A 16,359-nucleotide genomic window follows, 5' to 3' on the forward strand; every position below is an offset into this window, starting at 1 on the left:
GTCATCAGCATGTTACGCCCTTAGAATCCTATCATCAGTGTGTAACATGCAGTGCCTTTTAGTAACATACTATTCATATGTACACTCAGTTCTTAGCTATGGCATTCTTGTTTGGGGAAGAAATGCACAAAATATGAACACAATTTTCAAACTCCAGAAAAGAGCCATAAGAATAATAACAAAAAACAGCAGTCGATCTCTTTGTAAAGATCTGTTCAAAACACTGGGGATTTTAACTGCTCCATGTGAATATATTTACCACACAGTTGTACACATCAGAAATAACATGGTTATTACTGTACAAACAGTTATGTCTCTGAGCATGGAACAAGAGCTAGACTCAACTTGCATTTACCAAGAAAAAATAAACATGAAACTCAAATAAACGTTTACTACTAAGGAAAAAAACTGTACAATAAATTACCAAAAGAGATTGAAGAAATTGCAAAAATACACTCATTTAATAAAGCAACTAAAAAGTACCTGCTATGCAATATATTTTATACATTGAAGGATTACTTAGATAAAACGGAGTAGGGGTTTGCTAAAAAATGTTATACAAATAAATAATAACAGTAATTGTAAGACAGCCAACATTCCACATAACACTTTCACACTGTGTTTTTTCCTTCTTTTTTCCTTTTCTGGAAAAACTTACCTCCAAGCTATGCATAGCACAATACATCTCTTCCTGTATCTGAGTTCAATATCTCACTCGTTATAGAGGGAGGCTGACTCGGTTTTTCAGGATAGAAAATGGGACGTTGCGGTACAGAAGATGGCGCAGAGATCACCAGTGTATGTGTGTATGTGTGTATGTGTGTGTGTAGGTGAGTGAAGTGTCATGACACAACGTGTGTATAGTGTGCAGTCATAACTTCTGAACGGTTTGCGTTAGGACGTTTAAACTGCACGGTTGGCTGCAGGGCATGATGGGAATTAGTATGGTTTGGTTTAGTGACAAAGCCCACATTCATTTCTATGGGTTCGTCAATGATCAAAATTAGCGCATTTGGGGGACTGAGAAACTGCATTTCACGATCGAGAAGTCTCTTCACCCTCAGCGGGTGACTAAGGTATGCAGTGTCCAGTCACAGAATAATCAGTACGATATTCCTTAATGACATGGTGACTACAGAACGGCACGTGAAGGTTTTGGAAGATGATTTAATCACCGTTATCCAGAGTGACCCTGATTTCGACAACATGTGGATCACGCAAGACGGAACTCGACCCCATCGAAGCAGGAGAGTGTCTGATATTCTGGAGGAGCACTTTGGAGACCGCATTCCGGCTCTGGGGTACCCAGAGGCCAATGACATGGGCGTCGATTCGCCGCCAAATCCTCCGGATCTCAACACGTGCGACTCCTTTTTGTGGGGCTGTATTAGAGACAAGGGGTACAGAAATAGCCCCAAAACGTTGCTGAACTGAAAACGACAGCATCGATATTCCGATACTTTAACGGGTCATGCAGAATTTCGCTATTCGTCTTTGCCACATCATCGCCAATGATAACAGGCATATCGAACATGTCATAACGTAAATCCGAATATCTGTAGTGACGTTTAAATGTTGACGAATGTGTGTGCACACCGTAGTTTGTAACTAATTTAAGTATTTTTTTCATATAGCTCAATAATTGTCACCCCCTAGATGTGTTTCGCGGGCCAACGGCCTTACAGCAGTGGTAACACCGGTTCCCGTTAGATCACCGAAGTTAAGCGCTATCGGGTTGGGCTAGCACTTGGATGGATGACCATCCGGTCTGCCGAACGCTGTTGGCAAGCGGGGTGCACTCAGCCCTTGTGTGGCAAATTGAGGAGCTACTTGTTCGAGAAGAGCGGCCGGGAGAGCGGTGTGCTGACCACATGCCCCTCCATATCCGCATCCAGTGACGCCTGTGGGCTGAGGATGACACGGCGGCCAGTCGGTACCTTTGGGCCTTCATGGCCTGTGCGCGAGGAGTTTAGATTTAGTTTAGATGTGTTTCGTGAATCGTATGACGTAAGTCGTTCCATGAAGGGAGACGCCTATAATGCGTCTGCCACAAAGTTTCATAATACTCTCAGAGTAGAATCGGAAATCTTTGAAGACGAAAACTACTTGTTCACGTTTACCTGTCGCACGCAACACGTCGTGCATCAATGAAGCAAACTCTGCTTCAAGAGAGTGTATTTTCCTGAATCCGTGCTCGTTGTTGGACGTCTAGCCAGGAAATTCCGCAAGCGTGCGCCGTCCATCGAAACATCACGTAGTCGTGGGGACTTTCGCAAGGTAGAAGCTAAAAATATCGTATGTACTCAATAAGTTAGCATGGCTGTAAACATTAGCTGCTGTGCACAGTTGTTTGCATACTCGTCAGTGGCACAACAAACCTGTACTCTGCAACGGACGCGAGGGGAGTTTTGAGTCTCGTATAATCATTCACCAGTGATACAGATGCTCTCTGATAACTGAGGCATTGAATGTCTGACAATGCACTCGAATACGGTTCAATTTAACCGTCCACATTTGAGATGGTTTTCTTTCCTGGAGGGGATTCAAATATTTCTTAATAATGAATTATTGCTTCTCACCGTAAAGAAAGCTATATCTTGCCTTTGCATATTAAACCAGTACTCGTCGGAGAGGAATGAGTCTACAGTGCGTGACGGGATACTTCCCACCAACGTTAGCGCCTTTCTCACACGTTCTGCTTCTTTATAAGCTAGAATATCTCTGATGTTCCCGACATAGTCAATCTGCGAGATCTGGAACGATATGCTTGTTTACTCTACTTGGATCACAGGCTATCGGAATCCCATCTTTAAACCTCTATACGATTCATAACGTGTCCCTTATAGCGTCTGTCATTGCGTACGATAACCTACCGTGAGCACATTCCTCAGTACGAATAAAAACGGAAACTTATTGACTACATCGACTCTAAACTGATTTTTGAGAGAGGTAGATGCCTCAGATGGTGCAGACTTCGGTGATTGTTTGGCAAAAGCTTGCGACAAAGCAATGGAAGTTGAAACAACAAATCAACCCCCTTTCCTTAGTCCATGGCACTGAGGATAACGTTTGGGAAGAGTACGAGTTAAGTTCGATGTTCGTGGTAAGCATTCAGATTTACATCGGAAAGGTTGTTTTGTTCCTGAAGGTTTTAATGTTCAAACTCAGAATACGTGCTAGGACACTTCTAAGAAACGAGGGTAATCATCTGTTGTGGTCTTCAGTCCGAAGAATGGATGATTCAGATCTGCACCTTAGTTTGTTCTTGTGCAAGTCAGTTCGTCTTTACAAATCTACTGCAACCTACATCCATTTCAAACAGCTTACTAAATTCAAACTTCGGTCTCCATCAACAATTTTCACTCCCCACACTTCCCTCCAATACTAAATTGGCGATCCTTTGAATTCTCAGAACGTGTCCTATCAATCGATCCTTCATTTCAGTAACGTTTTGTCACAAATTTCTTATCTCTCCAACTGTATTCAGTACCTCCTTATTACTTACATGATCTTCCCATCTAATCTTCAGTATTCCTCTGCAGCACCACATTTCAAAAGCTTCTATTCTCCTCTTGTCTGAATTCTTTATCGTCCACCTTTCACTTCCATACAAAGCGAAGCGCCAGCCGAATACCTTTAGAAAAGACTTGTAAACACACAAATTTACACTAGGTGATAAAATGTTTCTCTTTTCCACAAACTACTTTGTTGCTATCGCCCGTCTACATTTTACATGCTCTCTACTTGGACCATCGTCAGTTACTTTACTGCCCACCCAGCAAAACTCGTGTACTACTTTCAGTGTTTCATTTTCTAATCTAATTCCCTCACAACCGTCTCATTTAGTCTGACTACATTCCTATCTCTTTATTTTACTTTTGTTGATGTTCCGCACTGACGCCTACTGAGCTATGAAATATCAGACCAACGTCGTGACTGAATTGAAGAGTTTATAACAAACGGAACACAGCATGTCATTCTCAGTGGAGAAAAGCTTTCAGACGTAAAATTAACAATGGAGTGATGTATGTATAACCTAGTAGATAACACCATAAATTGCATGTGGCTTGTATGCAGAGAAGTCGCAACGTTAGAAAATTGTAGCGGAAGGCAGGAAGATCTACAGAGGATCGGCCCTTCGTGCTCACCGTAAACAAACGTAACATATACATAGACATAAACCCATTATTGTACGATTACGCTATCGCAGAACAATCATTGGAAGCAGTTACTTCCATAAAATATCGCGGAGTGCGCATACGGAGCTTTTTAAAGTTGGACGACCACATAAAATGACTAGCGGATAAGGCAGATGTCAGGCTGAGATGCATTGAAAGAATCCGCTGGGAATTTAGTCCATCAACAGACTAGGAAGCTTACAAATCCCTCATTCGACGAACACTTTGAGACTGTGCATTCCGGAAATGCCAATGAAAAACTTCAATAACAGACGCGGCCGTGCGTGTGAGTCATGTCATAACACTGGCAGCCGAGTCGACGGGTGCTGTGACGGCTAGGAGAGGGTGGTTTGACAGTTTGGTGGTAAGGTCATCGGACCCTAGGTTTACACACTACTTGATCTAACTTAAAGTAACTTACACTAAGGATAACACACACACTCATGCCCGAGGAAGGACTCGAAACTCCGACGGCGGAGCCACCCGCATCGTCGCAAGGCGCCCCAGACCGCACGGCTACCCCACGGGGATGTTTGACAGTTGTGGGTCATGCTAGGCCGAAAGAGCTTTGAGGTGTGGTCACTAGGTGGCGTTACCTTTGACGCACGATGACTGACGGAGCTGAGTATGAGAAATCCTGACTCCAGTTCAGTTATCCTGACAGTCTGACCTCGTGGGAGAGGGGGAGGGAGTTCCAACCGGTTGAACGGACTACAGAGGGGGCAACCGCCATGGCCAAACTAACTGAATAAAGAAAATACGAAATAGGGGGGGGGCTGGAAAACTGAAACAAACCAGTGACAGAGAAATCAGTCACAAGATTTTGAAAACAAAAATTAGATGAGTGCAACAGCGAAAACGCGCCCTCGCTACGAGATTTAGTTTACAAGTTATTAAATGTAAAATGTTTTGGATATAACGTGATCTATAAAATTAATAATTCATTGACCCTTTAAGCGAGCCAGACAAACGTTGTGTCAATGGATAGGGCTCACAACAGTGAGCACTATCGAGCGCTCTAATATATCTTCTGTGGATATAGCGTATTTCAAATTACAGGCCGCAATGTGTATTTTGTGCATGAAAAAGTGAATCATTGGGCAAATAAAAAATGGCTTTGAGCACTATGCGACTTAACTTCTGAGGTCATCAGTCACCTAGAACTTAGAACTAATTAAACCTAACTAACCTAAGGAGATCACACACATCCATGCTCGAGGCAGGATTCGAACCTGCGACCGTAGCGGTCGCTCGGTTCCAGAATGTAGCGCCTAGAACCGCACGGCTACACCGGCCGGCGGCAAATAAAAAATGTAACTGTAAAAGTAGCGTCAGCATTAGTAAATAGGGGTAATTAGAGGTTTATGACTGTAATTAGCTTAGTTGTTTAATATTTATTAGTGATATAAAGACGCAAAGTAGCGCCCATATTAGCTGAAACACTAGATTTGTGAAAACTATTAAAGCTACACAAATCAGCACTAAAAACTAATGAAATTTACGTCTACATTCGTGTGTGACATGTCTATGTGACATTACATTTATAGTTTACGTATATTTTCAAAAGTCGGGAATACCTGAGTTGACTCATATTCAGTACGAAGCTATGAGTATCAGTGGCCATTTTCACATGACACGCTTGGATTTCGGCACTCTGTTGGAACAGAGTTCGCATACAGGAAGGATGTATTTGTGGCTGGAAGTCGCCTCGTGTGTGTTACCGAAATATTTTTTAAGTATTCGATCGCGACTTATAAAAGTTTCACGTGTGACGATCGCAAGAAACTCTGATATAATTTTACTTTGAGCGTACTTGGAAGAAATTCACGTCGCGTGAACGAATTGTTTGGCCTTGTACACATCTGACGAGTATGGATCACAAAGAGTTTGAAACACTGTTCAGCGTTTGTACTCTGGATAATGTAAGGTTAGGTGACTTTGTCTAAACAGCTAAGAGCTGTTCTAAATTTAACTTCGATGGTATTTCAGTTAAAAAATCGTTATTTCCCGATTACAGAAATTCAACTTAAAAGTGTGCTGAGGCTCTCTGAATAATTTTTGTGGATTTGCGGAAGGTTAAGCGAACATGTGACGCCGGTCGAAAAAATGGTTCAAATGGCTCTGAGCACTATGGGACTCAACTGCTGTGGTCATTAGTCCCCTAGAACTTAGAACTACTTAAACCTAACTAACCTAAGGACATCACACACATCCATGCCCGGGGCAGGATTCGAACCTGCGACCGTAGCAGTCGCACGGTTCCGGACTGCGCGCCTAGAACCGCGAGACCACCGCGGCCGACGCCGGTCGACCTACTTAGGTTCTCACACTCACAAATATTATTTTAATAATAAACTATAGTTAATGGCGTGAAAGGATATTTCGTTTGTTTTTTTTGGAATAAATTCAGTCTGTGGAAACAGAGAACTGAACATTATTTCACCACAAATTCCTGCCTGCAATTTTAATAAACTTGTGACTGCTTTCTTTAAGGGGTAAATGCGATGTAAGCGTTGGTTAGTCCCTGGGCAGCGAGGAAGTCAGTATTTTGAAATGTAACCACGCATTGGGAAGCCCTGTTGCTAGATCGGAGATCTACGAAATATGGAGCGGAAGCCTCTCGGCCATCTCGGGCACGCGCGCTGTCTACATGGCCCCTGCACGCCTCTGCATCGCGAGCTTTGCATACTGCAGTCACGACCGGACACCAGGTGGCGGTACCAGATCTGGCATAGGCTGCCAATTCTGAGTGACCTGTTCAAGTCCGCACAACACGTGACAAGAAAAAAGTATCACGAGTGCTCTTTTTTTTTTCTTTATTGTAATTTTAATCACCTCATACAGGCGGGCTGTCAGCAGCATATTACGCTGCTCTTCAGACTTAAGTGGTTCAATAATAAGACATATAGGTGACACAGACAATACAATAAAACGGCGGGCAAAAAATGTAGATACAAAAAACAAGAAACATGAAGCCGTTCACGCTGGACGAGAAAAACACTAACACTTGTTGGCACGACGCACATAACACGGATGACTGCGACGGCACAAGTGAACAGTGGAGGCGTGTCGGCGAAACAACACTAAACACAAAACGAAGGCACACACACGAGACACTGATGGCGATGATTTCCGGCGCGCGAAAGTCCACTGAGCGTGTACGAGTCCAGGGACCTGCCAAGAGAGGAGGAGGGGGGGGGGTGGGAGAGGGAGAGGGGAGAGCAGAGATGCCATGGGCAGATGAGATAGGGGGAAGGGAGGAAGGGGGAGGGGAATCCCGGGGGAAGAGGGGTGAAGGAAGGGAGATGGGGGGGGGGAAGGAAAGAGGAGCGAGGGGAAGAGAGGGAGGGTGCCTAAAGGAAAGGACACAGGAAGTGGGGGGGGGAGGATCAAAGTTGATAGGAGGGGTAGATGGAGGGGAGGAGGACATCTTCAGGGAGAGGGAGCAGGCGGAAGCCACCTTGGGAGAGGGTAAGGAGGGTGGAGAGATTGAGACCGGGTGGGACGTGGGAATACAGGCGCGACAGCAGGCGGGGAGGGCGGGGGGGGAGTGGATGGGCGAGACAAGAGGGTGAGGAGGATCGAGTTTGCGGGAGGTGTACAGGATCAAATGGTTCTGAGCACTATGGGACTTAACAGCTATGGTCATCAGTCCCCTAGAACTTAGAACTACTTAAACCTAACTAACCTAAGGACATCACACAACACCCAGTCATCACGAGGCAGTGAAAATCCCTGACCCCGCCGGGAATCGAACCCGAGAACATGGGCGCGGGAAGCGAGAATGCTACCGCACGACCACGAGCTGCGGACTGTACAGGATCCGTATCCTTTCAAGGAAAAGGAGGAGGTGGGGGAACGGAATGAGATCGTAAGGATCCGCGTGGGGGAGGGGAGACAGATGCGATAGGCGAGGCGGAGAGCATGGCGTTCAAGGATTTGAAGGGACTTATAAAAGGTAGGGGGGGCGGAGATCCAGGCCGGATGGGCGTAACAAAGGATAGGGTGGATGAGGGATTTATAGGTGTGGAGTATGGTGGAGGAGTCCAGACCCCATGTACGGCCGGAAAGGAGCTTGAGGAGACGGAGTCGGGAGTGTGCCTTGGCTTGGATTATCCGGAGATGGGGGGTCCAGGAGAGTCGACAGTCGAGGGTGACGCCAAGGTACTTAAGGGTGGGGGTGAGGGTGATAGGACGGCCATAGATGGTGAGATAGAAAACAAGGAGGCGGAAGGAAGGGGTGGTTTTGCCTACAATGATCGCCTGGGTTTTGGAGGGATTGACCATGAGCAACCACTGGTTGCACCAAGCGGTGAACCGGTCAAGATGGGATTGGAGAAGGTGTTGGGAGCGCTGCAGGGTGGGGGCAAGGGCAAGGAAGGCAGTGACATTGGCAAACTGGAGAAGGTGGATGGGGGGTGACGGCAGCGGCATGTCCCCCGTATATAAAAGGTACAGAAGGGGAGAGAGGACGGAGCCTTGGGGCACACCGGCGGAGGGAAAAAAGGTGTAGGAATCCGTGTTATGGATGGTGACGTAGGAAGGACGGTGGGAGAGAAAGGAGCCGATCAGACGGACGTAGTTAATGGGAAGGGCGAAGGTTTGGAGCTTGAAGAGGAGACCGGAATGCCATACACGGTCATAAGCACGTTCGAGGTCCAGGGAGAGGAAGATTGCGGAGCGACGGGAATTAAGCTGTTCGGAAAGGAGATGAGTGAGGTGAAGGAGAAGGTCGTCGGAAGAGAAGGACGGCCAAAAGCCATACTGGGTAACGGGAAGGAGGCGGTGCTGGCGGAGATGCTGGTGGATGCGGCGGGTGAGGATAGATTCCAGGACCTTGCTGAAGACCGAGGTAAGGCTGATGGGACGGTAGGAGGAGACGGCGGACAGCGGTTTACCAGGTTTAAGGAACATCAGTATACGGGAGGTTTTCCACAGGTCGGGGTAGTAACCGGTGGACAGGACTACATTGTAGAGCCTGGCCAGGGTGGAGAGGAAAGAGACAGGAGCTTCACAAAGGTGACGGTAGGTGACACGATCGTGACCAGGAGCGGTGTTGCGTTTCGTGCAGAGTGTAGCAATGAGATCCTGTGTAGTGATAGGGGCATTGAGTTCCGTGTGTGCAATGTTGTCCAAGTACTGGAAACCAGGTGCAAGGGGACGGACAGAGTTGTCAGTTCGATCGCGGACATCCGGGAAGAGGGAGTAATCGAACTGGGAATCATCGGGGATGGAAAAGACATCGGAGAGGTAAGAGGCAAAGTGATTGGCCTTACTAAGGGTGTCAGGGAAGGGGTGATCATCATGGAGAAGAGGATAGTTGGGGGAGGGTTTAGTTCCGGTAAGGCGACGGAAGGCGGACCAGAACTTGGACGAGTTTATAGGTAGGGTAGCATTTAAACGGGTGCATGTCTGTCGCCAGTCCCGGCGTTTCTTAGCCACGAGCAAATTTTGAATGTATTGCTGGAGTTGCTGGTGGCGTCGGAGTGTGTCCGGGTCATGCGTGTGGAGGAAGGCACGGTAGAGACGGCGGGATTCACATAGGAGGAGGATGGCCTGTGGGGGTAAGGTAGGACGGTGGGGGTGGATGGCAACAGTAGGGACGTGGGCCTCCACGGCCTCAGACAAGCTCTGCTGGAGAAAGGAGGTGGCATGGGTTACATCATCAGGGTGGCGATAGGTGAAGGGGTGGCTATCGACCTGGTGGGGAGGGTATCCCGGTAGGCATTCCAGTTGGCACGGGAATAGTCATGGACGTACTTTGGGGGAGGGTCATTTCGAGGGTCGGGGCAGGGGCGACGACTGTCTGAAACGGTGAGGAGGACAGGGAGATGGTCGCTACCAATAGGCTCCAGGACATCCATTGTTATGCAGCCAAGGAGGTTAGGGGAGGAAAGGATAACATCAGGAGTGGAGTTGGTTCGGGACGGGTGTGCTGGGGGATGGGGATGAGGTCGCCATGAAGGGAGGAGAGGAACCGATGCCACCACCATAACTGGACGTCGGAACGACTGTGGATGTTGAGGTCGGCGGCGATCACGTAGGAGGAGAAGGTACAGTCAATGTGGGAGAGGAAGTCGAAGGGAATAGGGACGTTAGGGCAGACATAGAGGGTGGCGCAGGTGATGGTAAGGCCAGGGAAGAAGAGACTAAGGATCAGGTGTTCGGTGGGGTCGGGAAGGAGAGGTTGGAGCCGAACTGGGATCTGACGGTGGTGACCAATGGCAAACGCCGCCACACGCAATTGGGAGGGGATTATCGGAGCGGTGATGAGGTAGGGCGACGTGTGGACGGTGTGGTGGGGTAGGAGGAAAGTTTCATTGAGGAGGAAGGCATCCACGCGGTGGGTGGCAAGGGTGTGCGGGAAGAGGTTCTTGTTGGCGGGAAAGGAGCAGATGTTGTTGAAAAGGATACGGTGCTGTCGCGCCATGAAAGGGATTTAGACAAGGGTGCCAAGACGGGAGAAGGTGAAATGGGCCTGGTTGTTGGAGTAGGTGGCATACATTTTTAAGTGGAAAATGGAACGGGCGGCGAGGGAGACCTGTTGGAGGGTGTGAGGGCGCTGGAAAGGGTGGACGTTTTGTAGGACAATGGTGAGGAACCTGGTGATGTCCTCAGTGGTGGGGTGGGGGGGGGGGACGAAGGGAATTGCCAGGAGGGGTGGGGGCGTCCAGAGGACAGACAGGGACGGTGAGTTCAGGAGTGGTTGGAGGGGGTCAGGCTTTACACTTTTGGGAGTAGGTGGGATGGGGGAGATTGCAGGTATTGCAGGAGGGAGGGGATTGAAGGTTAGGGCACTGCCGGAGGAAGTGCACTTGCCTACAATGCGGGCAGGTGGGAGCCTTGCGGCACTCGGCTGTTGGGCGTGCGTTATAGTCCAGACACCTCTGGCAGCGCAGGGTTTGAGGAGGGGAATGGGAGGGGTCGACCTTATATCGCTGGTTGAAGAGGAGGGCACCCTCCTTCAGGAGACGGTCAATAGAGGGGGCGTCCTCGGAGAAAACCCGCATAAGGCGGGTGGGGCCGGCCAAGTTGAAAATGCGGCGGACCGCTCGCACCTCCATCGTGGGATGTACCTTGAGCTCCGCCAACACCTCCTCCTCTGTGATCGACGGACTGAGCTGAGTGATCACAGCGGAGAGGGTCGGCGGGCGACGCAGGGGTTGGGGTTGGCGGGTAGGAGATGGAGAAGGAGCAGGGGTGAGGGAGGCATTGGGGCCAAAACGAGTGATGGGGAGGCGGGAGAGGATGTCAGCTTGGAGGGTGGGGCTGGGGGAGGAGATGAGAACGGAATCCCGTCTGGGACTGAGGAGAGAGAGCGGGGGCACCAGGGAAGTGTTGGCGGAGGAGGAGGGAGAGTTTCCGGGCCTTGAGAAGGGAAGGATCGGGACGGGAGAGGAGGTATTTGTATAAAGAGGGGGGGAGGAGGAGGAGGAGGCGGATGGAGCAGGGCCAGGTGGGGAGACATCCATGGCATCCTGGGTGTGGGGGGGAAGGAGGATGGGGTGGGGCCTTTTTGGGAGCGGAGGAGGTGGTGGTGCCACTAGGGCGTTAACGGCGGCAGAAGGGTGGGTGGTGACATGAGGGACGGGAGGTATAGGGAGGTGGCGGGAAGGGGCAGGTCCCAGCATGGACGCAGCAGTCGGCGCCGGAGATGGTGACGGTGAAGGCGACAGCGACGGCGACGGTGGTGGCGGTGATGGCGAAGGCGATGGGGAGAGTTGGGCATGGGCAGTGGCCTGACGGGCCACCACCCTAGCTGGAGCTGCAGTGACAGGCTGGGGGAGTGTGGGGAAAGGATCAGAGGGAGAGGAGCGGGAGGAAGAAGCTGGAGAGGGGGCGACAAAGAGCTAGGGCGAAGGGAGAGTGAGAAGAGGAGGGATGGAAAGAGGTGGGTGTGACTGGGCACACAATGTAATGGTGGTGGTGGCGGCGGAGGGGGAAGTATAAACTATGGCTGTGGTGGTAGTGGTGGTGGGGGCTGACATGACGACAGGGATAAACAAAAATGTACAGGACGAAATGGAAAGGAAAAAACTGGGGACAGACGAAGACGGACGAAGACGAAGACGGACGAAGACCAGAGTCCCACGCTGCTGGCGCTGGCGCTGACGCTGACGACGGCTGGCAGGAACGCCGCAGCTGCTGCTGCTGCCGCGGACAGGGCCGGGGCCGCTGCTTGCTGCTGCTGCTGCTGTTGCACGGCTGGACCGCTGCTGCTCGGCTGGACCGCTGCTGCTCGGCTGGCTGGCTGGCTGGCTGGCTGGCTGGCTCCTGAAAACCTCGCGCTTCGATTAGTGCTGGAATGGCACAATCGAAGGGCGGTATCCTTCCGGAGTACCGCCGGAGATGACGAGTGCTGCGCCGCCGGCAGTTATAAAGGCCGGCGCAGGGACTACAGGCTTCGAGAGCCTCTCCTGGCCCCCGGGTGGGTGCTACGGACCTCATCGTCTTAGGACGCTCTCGAAGCTCATCGTAGGGACCAACGTCACTGTTCTCAACTTTTTATTCTTATTGTTGAAGGAGACTTACGTGTGTTGTCAATAAACCTGTTGAAACTTGATCACTGTTTTTCCTGACTTCTCGTGAGAGACACTTCACAGTGCTTTTATTCGTGCTGATTCACGTGGAGGCTTACGAGTCGAACTTTGGTGGAAGCAACAATGAATAACATCAACATTAGTCATTTATTATCCCAGTTAAGCAAGCAGCAAGATGAACACAACAGCCAGCCGGTGTGGCCGTGCGTTTCTAGACGCTTCAGTCAGGAACCGCGTGACCGCTACGGTCGCAGGTTCGAATCCTGCCTCGGGCATGGATGTGTGTGATGTCCTTAGGTTAGTTAGGTTTAAGTAGTTGTAAGTTCTAGGGGACTGATGGCCTCAGCTGTTAGGTCCCATAGTGCTCAGAGCCATTTGAACCAAACATTTTCCCCCCAAATATTACCCCAATCTACGTCGCGACTTGAATACTGCTTGGCAGTCTGCGATCCGTGCCAGATGAGACTGACAGAATAAATAGGGAAGGCCCGAACAAGTGTAGCACTTTTCTCTGAATGTTCATTTAGCATGCACGAAAGCTTCACAAACATACTCAGCCGACTCCAGTGGAAGACGCTGAAAGAGAGGTGATCTGCGACACTGTGTGGTTTGCTGTTAAAGCTCCGAGGGCGTATGTTCCTAGAAGAGTCAAATAATACATTGCTTACTTCTACGTACATCTCACGAAAAGGCCATGAAGATAAAATTACACACATTCGAGTCCACAGAGAAGCTTACTGGAAATATTCCTTCCCTCCGAATTGGAACAGCAAAAGGCGGAAGTGACACGGATACACAACGTACTCTCCGCCATATGCCGTAAGATGGCGTGAATAGCATAAATGTACATCCATATGAACATGAAACATCCTGTAACCTCCAGAATGAGATTTTTACTCTGCAGCGGAGTGTGCGCTGATATGAAACTTCCTGGCAGATTAAAACTGTGTGCCGGACCGACACTCGAACTCGGGACCTTTGCCTTTCGAGGGTGCTCTACCAGCTGAGATACCCAAGCACGACTTACGCCCCGTCCTCACAGCTTTACTTCTGCCAGTACCTCGTCTCCTACTTTCCAAACATCACAGAAGCTCTCCTGCGAACCTTGCAGAACTGCCACTGGGGTAAAGGCAAAGGTCCCGATTTCGAGTCTCAGTCCGGCACACAGTTTGAATCTGCCAGGAAGTTTCATCCTGTAACCTCTTTCCAAAACACTATTCTTTCCATTAACTTGTCTTCTAAGCACTTACCCACCTCTGACACAAACATAATTTCATCAGCAGACTTCAAAGTTCTTGTTTCTCCTATCTGAATCTTATTTGATTTCTAAATTTCTCACGGAAACGACGGGAATCAAATCGGCGGGCCGTGTCCGCCAGAGATATTTGCGGAACTGGCCCGAAGTTCTGGCCCATCACAGATATCTAGTCGTGTATGGCCGGCTAATATTAGGTAGAAGAGAGAGGTTTTCGTCTAATAGTCTATGTTTATTCAACAGATCTGGAAGATCTCGATACTGATGTGTTTAAGGACAATTCCCGTAAGGGATTAGGACAATAGTGTGGACGGGGAAGCCTGGAGGTAAAGGAATGGTGAAGTAAACAAAGCCAGCCGGATATTTTCGTTAGAGATCGTAGGTACAGAGGTTTTTCGATACAAATCTGGTAACTTGAGGTTTCTAACAAGGGAACCTCCCCATCGCACTCCCCTCAGATTTAGTTATAAGTTGGCACAGTGCATAGGCCTTGAAAAACTGAACACAGATCAATCGAGAAAACAGGAAGAAGTTGTGTGGAACTATGAAAAAAATATACAAACTGAGTAGTCCATGCGGAAGATAGGCAACATCAAAGAGAGTGTAAAATCACGAGCGCCGTGGTCCCGCGGTTAGCGTGAGCAGCTATGGAACAAGAGGTCCTTGGTTCAAGTCTTCCTTCGCGTGAAAAGTTTAATTTTTTTATTTTCGCAAACTTACGATCTGTCCGTTCGTTCATTGACATCTCTGTTCGCTGTAATAAGTTTAGTGTCTGTGTTTTGCGACCGCATCGCAAAACCGTGCGATTAGTAGACGAAAGGAGGTGCCTCTCCAATGGGAACCGCAAACATTTGATCGCAAGGTCATAGGTAAACCGATTCCGTCTGATACATTCAATACGACACGGTGACGGCATGTGCGTCACATGACAGGAATATGTTGTCGACCCACCTAACTTATACACTTGGCGAATGGGTAAAAAGATTCTTCTACCTTGCCCGATTTAGGTTTTCTTGTGGATGTGATAATCAATCCAAAAAAAGTGATGAAAACATAAGAGTTTGTCACATAAACTGCAACAAATGAATGAACAGTTTCACAGTTGCACAGTTTTCCCTATGCTTTGTCAAAACATATGTTTTTAACGTTTTCAAATTTTTCCGTGTGTAGACCGTCAAATCCTGCATATGTCCAAGCAAATCTGAACATTTCCTGGAATTTTGGAGAGCGAAGTTGATTGTGTGTGAGTTCATGAACTTTGATAATTGTCTGAAAATAAAAAGTTTAGCTTTTCACTCGAAGGAAGACTTGAACCAAGGACCTCTTATTCCGCAGCTGCTCACGCTAACCACGGGACCACGGCGCTCCTAAGCTTGCACTATCCTAAATGTTGCCTATCTTGCGCATGGGCTACTCAGTTTGTATATTTTCTTATTTTTTTCATAGTTCCACACAACTTCTTCCTGTTTTCTCGATTGATCTGTGTTCAGTTTTCCACGGTCTATCCACTGTGCCAACTTGTAACTAAAGCTGAGTGGGGTACGATGGGGAGGTTCCCTTGTAAGTAAGACGTGAGCATATCATCGGTTCCTGTGAATAACTGTACCTTGTCCTATTCTGATATCATCAGTGGCTTTGTGCTTAAATAATTTGTGCTTTAGTATGCCTTGCATATTTTCTGCTTGGAGGCTGAAACCTGGTTCGAAACCTCCTGTTCAGTCACTGGCGTTCTAACTTGGAAAGTGAGCCCTGTTGCACGTCCACAAGATCGGATGTGACCTCTGGCTGAGGAAAGAAAACAGATTTGGCTGTGTCTTGAAACGCGCCAGGCTGTAGCCAGCCTTACGATTCATTCTGTTTACCCACATGTATTGAATCAGTAATATGATAGGCAAATGTTGCTCTCTAGAATGTGTCCTATTTGTAACGTAGGACTTGATTCTCAAGGGGTATAGGTGACGATTGCTGATATTACCCATTCTTAATTTTAATAAATCTTGCCGTGCTGGATCTCTGTGTAGTTAGAGGGCAGAACAGCAGAGCAGTGGCCAGGGACGCCGTCAGGGCAGGGCTGGAGGCCACGTCATCGGCAGGGAACCGGTCGCCTGCAAGCCATTGTACAGGCGAGGGATGCGGGTTGTATCGCCATCTTCCTTCACGTGGGCCGGCGCTTTATCTGTGTGAGGGGATTACTGTTTCCTCGAACTGTCGGCGCCTGGGCTAGCACGGTGCGCCAGCCATCCCCCGCACCTCAGCAAGGCCACGGTATGTTCTACTGAGCGTCTCCAAATCGCTGCTGACCACCCGAATAGCGAGCGGTGGCGTCCAGCAAGCAGGCGGTAAAAACATACGACTCCCGGTGCCTTGGCAAGATTAGATTGCTTCG

General features: G+C 48.8%; 1 pseudogene; it reads left to right on the forward strand.

Moving 5' to 3' along the window:
* Positions 1-1,669: 1,669 nt before the first annotated feature.
* Positions 1,670-1,787, forward strand: LOC126250004 (5S ribosomal RNA; annotated as a pseudogene).
* The last annotated feature ends 14,572 nt before the right edge of the window (positions 1,788-16,359 follow it).

This window comes from Schistocerca nitens, chromosome 3 (genome assembly GCF_023898315.1).
Source record: "Schistocerca nitens isolate TAMUIC-IGC-003100 chromosome 3, iqSchNite1.1, whole genome shotgun sequence".
Lineage (NCBI taxonomy): Eukaryota > Metazoa > Arthropoda > Insecta > Orthoptera > Acrididae > Schistocerca > Schistocerca nitens.